Source organism: Eumetopias jubatus, unplaced genomic scaffold, assembly GCF_037043125.1.
Source record: "Eumetopias jubatus isolate StellerSeaLion01/CBP00866 unplaced genomic scaffold, mEumJub1_p1.0 scaffold_4, whole genome shotgun sequence".
Taxonomy (NCBI): Eukaryota; Metazoa; Chordata; class Mammalia; order Carnivora; family Otariidae; genus Eumetopias; species Eumetopias jubatus.
Window position 1 is genome coordinate 13,948,140 of NW_028274810.1, and position 5,799 is coordinate 13,953,938.

A 5,799-nucleotide genomic window follows, 5' to 3' on the forward strand; every position below is an offset into this window, starting at 1 on the left:
AAGAGGCATTAGTATAACTAAGGTTTTAAAATATATATTCAAGCAGATAATACACATATGGGCGTATGTGTGGGTTATACATACATATATATACTCATATGCTTCCTAACTTTGTTCGTTGAGCTGGCCTAGAAGAAGTGACATTCCAGAACAGTGAGCACACCTAACACGGAATCTTGGTTTCTAAACCCCATTCTTCAAATAAAGAACCAGGGATGCTTGTAGACGTGGATTCCAGGACAGGCAAGAAAAATACAAGATGAGCCTAGAACATCTTGTGATGTCAGAAGGTAAGGAAATGCCCCCCAAAAGATGGGGGAGTATTTGAAAACAGCAGTCAATTTGAAGGAGTTTCTAAAGGCCAAAACTGGAATAACTTGAACAATGAATAATAATGGTATTTGACTTTTTAAAAATTTTATTATGTGATGTTAGTCACCATACAATACATCATTAATTTTTGATGTGGTGATTCATGTTCCATTGTTTTCGTATAACACCCAGTGCACCACGCAGTACATGCCCTCCTTAATACCCATCACCGGGCTAACCAATCCCCCCCCCTCCCCTCTAAAACCCTGTTTGTTTCTCAGAGTCCATAGTCTCATGGTTCATCTCTCCCTCCGATTTCCCTCCCTTCATTTTTCCCTTCCTTCCCCTAATGTCCTCCATGCTATTCCTTATGTTCCACAAATAAGTGAAACCATATGATAATTGACTTTATCTGCTCGACGTATTTCACTTAGCATAATCTCCTCCAGTCCCATCCATGTTGATGTAAAAGTTGGGTATTCATCCTTTCTGATGGCTGAGTAATATTGCATTGTATATGTGGACCACATCTTCTTTAGCCATTCATCTATTGAAGGGCATCTCGGCTCTTTCCACAGTTTGGCTATTGTGGACATTGCTGCTATGAACATTGGGGTGCATATGGTCCTTCTTTTCACTACATATGTGTCTTTGGGGTAAATTCCCCTTTATCCACAACCTCTCCAACATTTGTTGTTTCTTTCCCTGTCCATTTTTGCCATTCTAACTGGTGTAAGGTGATATCTCAATGTGGTTTAGATTTGAATTTCCCTGATGGCTAATGATGATGAACATTTTTCCATATGTCTGTTAGCCATTTGTATGTCTTCTTCAGAGAAGTGTCTTTTCATATCTTCTACCCATTTTTTGACTTATTTGTTTTTTGGGTCTTGAGTTTGAGAAGTTCTTTATAGATCTTGGATACCAGCCCTTTATCTGTAGTGTCATTCGCAAATATCTTCTCCCATTTGTGGGTTGCCTCTTTGTTTTGTTGACTGTTTCCTTTGCTGTACGGAAGCTTTTTATCTTGATGAAGTCCCAAGAGTTCATTTTTGCTTTTGTTTCACTAGCTTTTGGAGATGTATCTTGAAAGAAGTTGCTGTGGCCGATGTGAAAGAGGTTACTGCCTATGTTCTCCTCTAGGATTTTGATGGATTCTTTTCTCACACTGAGGTCTTTCATCCACGTTGAGTTTATCTTTGTGTATGCTGTTAGAGAATGGTCGAGTTTCATTCTTCTCCATGTGGCTGTCCAATTTTCCCAGCACCATTTATTGAAAAGACTGTCTTTTTTCCATTGCATGTGTTTTCCTGCTTTGTCAAAATTTATTTGACCACAGAGTTGAGGGTCCATATCTGGGTTCTCTATTCTGGTCCATTGGTCTATATGTCTGTTTTTGTGCCAGTACCATGTTGCCTTGGTGATCACAGCTTTTGTAATATAGCTTGAAATCGGGCAACGTGATGCCCCCAGCTTTGTTTTTCTTTTTCAACATTTCCTTGGCCATTCGGGGTCTTTTCTGATTCCATACAAATTTTAGGATTGTTTGTTCCAGCAGTTTAAAAATTTGTCATTGGAACTTTGATTGGGATGGCATTGAGATATAGATTGCTCTGGGTAGCATAGACATTTTAACAATGCTTATTCTTCTGATCCATGAGGATGGACTGTTTTTCCATCTTTTTGCGTCTTCTTCAATTTCTTCATGAGTGTTCTGTAGTTCCTAGAGTATAGATCCTTTACCTCTTTGGTTAGGTTTATTTCAAGGTATCTTACAGTTTTTGTTGCTATTGTAAATGGAATCATTTCTCTAATTTCTCCTCTACAGTTGCATTGTTAGTGTATAAGAAAGCAACTGATTTCTGTGCATTGATTTTGTATCCTGCCACAATCCTGAATTGCTGTATGAGTTCTAGTAATTTGGGGGTGGAGTCTTTTGGGTTTTCCAGATAAAGTATCATGTCATCTGTGAAGAGAGAGTTTGACTTCTTCTTTGCCAATTTGAATACCTTTTTTATCTCTTTTTGTTGTCTGATTGCTGTTGCTAGGATTTCTAGTACTATGCTGAACAATAGTGGTAAGAGTGGGCATCCTTGATGTGATCCTGAATTTAAGGGAAAGGCTCTCAGCTTTTCCCCATTGAGGATGATATTTGCTGTGGGTTTTTCATAGATGGATTTTATGCACTTGAGGAATGTTCACTCTATCCCTATACTCTGAAGAGTTTTAATCAGGAAGTGATGCTGTATTTTGTCAAATGCTTTTTCTGCATCAATTGAGAGGACCATATGGTTCTTCTCCCTCCTCTTATTAATGTGTTCTGTCAAACTGATTGATTTGCGAATGTTGAACCACCCTTGCATCCTGAGGATAAATCCCACTTCGTCGTGGTGGATGATCCTTTTAATGTATTGTTGGATCCTATTAGCTAGGATTTTGTTGAGGATTTTGGAATCCATATTCATCACGGATATTGGTCTGAAATTCTCCTTTATGATGGGGTCTTTGCCTGGTTTGGAGATTAAGATAATGCTGGCCTCATAGAATGAGTTTGGAAGTTTTCCTTCTGTTTCTATTTTTTTGAAACAGCTTCAGTAGAATAGGTATTATTTCTTCTTTGAATGTTTGGTAGAATTCCACAGGGAATCCATCAGGCCCTGGACTCTTGTTTTCGGGGAGGTTTTTGATCACTGCTTCAATCTCGTTACTAGTTATTGGCCTATTCAGATTGTAAGTTTCTTCCTGTTTCAGTCTTCGCAGCTTACAGGTTTCCAGGAAGGCCTCTGTTTCATCTGGATTGCTCAGTTTATTGGCATATAGTTGTTAATAATAATTTCTAATAATTGTTTCTATTTCCTTGGTGTTAGTCGTTATCTCTCCCCTTTCATTCATGATTTTATTAATTTGGGTCCTTTCTCTTTTCTTTTGGATAAGTGTGGCCAGTGGTTTATTGATCTTATTAATTCTTTCAAAGAACCAGCTTCTAGTTTTGTTTATCTGATCTCCTGTGTTTCTGGTTCTAATTCATTGATCTCTGCTCTAATCTTAATTATTTCTCTTCTAATGCATGGCTTAGGCATCATTTGTTGCTTTTTCTCTAGTTCTTTAAGGTGTAGAGTTAGTTGGTGAATTTGGGATTTTTCTATTTTTTGAGTGAGGCTTGGATGGCTATTTATTTCCCCCTTAGGACCAAGTTTGCAGTATTCTATAGGTTTTGGACTAATGTGTTTTCATTCTCATTGATTTCCATGAATTAAGTTCTTCTTTGATTTCCTGGTTGACCCAAACATTCTTGAGCAGAGTGGTCTTTAGCTTTCAAGTGTTTGAATTTCTGCCAATTTTTTTCTTGTGATTGAGTTCCAGTTTTAAAGCATTATGGTCTGAGAATATGCAGGGAATAATCTCAATCTTTTGGTATCAGTTGAGACCTGATTTGTGACCCAGTATGTGGTCTATTCTGGAGAAAGTTCCATGTGCGCTCGAGAAGAATGAGTATTCTGTTGCTTTAGGGTGGAATGTTCTGTATATATCTAAGAGGTCCATCTGGTCCAGTGTGTCATTCAATGCTCTTGTTTCTTTGTTGATTTTCTGCTTAGATGATCTGTCCATTGCTGAGAGTGGAGTATTGAGGTCTCCTACAATTAACGTATTGTTATCAATATGACTCTTTATTTTGGTTAACAGTTGGCTTATGTAGATGGCTGCTCCCATGTTGGGGGCATAGATGTTTACAACTATTAGATCTTCTTGTTGGATAAACCCTTTAAGAATGATATAGTGTCCTTCTGTGTCTCTAAGTACAGACTTTAGTTTAAAATCTAACTCGTCTGATATAAGAATTGCTACCCCAGCTTTCTTTTGAGGTCCGCTGGCATGGAAGATGGATCTCTATCCCTTCATTTTCAGTCTAGATGTACCTTTAGCTTCAAAGTGAGTCTCTTGTAGACAGCATCTGTATGGTTCCTGTCTTTTTATCCAATCTGCAACCCTGTGCTGTTTTATGGGAGCATTTAGGCCATTCACATTGAGAATCATTATTGAAAGATATGAATTAATTGTCATCATATTGCCTGGGAAGACATTGTTTTTATAGATTGTCCCTATAAATTTCTGTTGTATATCACTCTTGGGGTCTTTCTCCTTTTATAGGACCCCCCCTTAATATTTCTTGCAGGGCCAGCTTAGTGGTCACATATTCTCTCAGTTTCTGCCAGTCTTGGAAGCTCTGCATCTCTCCATCCATTCTAAATTACAGCCTTGCCAGATACAGTATTCTTGGTTGCATGTTCTTCTCGTTTAGTAACCTGAATATGTCTTGCCAGGCCTTTCTGGCTTGCCAGGTCTCTGTGGATACGTCTGATGTTATTCTGATGTTCCCCCCTCTGTACATAAGGAATCTCTTCCCCCTAACTGCCCTTAAGATGGTTTCCTTGGTTCTAAGATTTGTGAGTTTTACTATTACATGCCGGGGTGTTGGCCTGTTTTCCTTGATCTTGGGAGGGGTCCTCTCTCCCTCTAAGATGTGAATGTTTGTTTCATTCCCCAGATTAGGGAAGTTCTCAGCTACAATTTGCTCAAATATATCTTCTAGTCCTCTGTCTCTCTCCACCCCCTCAGGGATTCCAATAATTCTGACATTGGAACACTTCATGGTGTCACTTATTTCTCTGATTCTATTATCATGGATTCTGATTTGTTTTTCCTTGGCCTCCTCTTTTCCCTTTTTATCTATGAAATTGTCTTCCAGGTCAGTTATTCATTCTTCTGCCTCACTTACCCTAGCTGTTAGATTATCTAGATTAGATTGGATCTCATTGATAGCATTTTTTAAGTTCTACCAATTCAGCTTTCATTTCTGCCCTTAAAGACTCTATGTTGCCATTAATTGATTTCTCCATTCTAGCTATTGTCTTCACAATTGCTAGCCTGAGTTCCATCTCTGACATCTTAGTTATATCTGCATCCATTTGTAAGTCTGCTGCATAAGTCATAATCTCTGAGTCTTTTCTATTTTGGGGGTTCCTCCTCCTAGTCATTCTGTTGATGGTTGGTTGAGGGTATGTATAGAGTCCAAATTTTTGACCACAACCCAAGCAAGATGCACCTGTTTTCTAGGGACCTTAGTGTTGCAGGCCTCTTACTCTCCTAGCCTGTCTTCTGGGGGAGGGTCCTGCCACGCTGTTACTCAGGCAACCCCGTTTGGGCAGAGTTGCCCTTCCCCCTGTGCAGGGGAATGGGCTCAGTGGGAACCAGTTTTTTGGGGCTTTTGTTCTCTGGTGGCTTTCCCTGGCAGGTTTCCGTGTCTCTTCCGAGAGTCAGATCAGAAGGATCCATTTCCAAACCTCTGCCTCAGAGCAGAGAAATCGCAATCTGTTCTTCAGTGAGCTCTCCAGGCCACACTATCTCCGTTTCTGTCTGTGCTGCTATAAACTGCAGTGCCCCTCCACAACACCCCCGTCCTGCCTCTAGGTCAGGGCACGTCTCTGC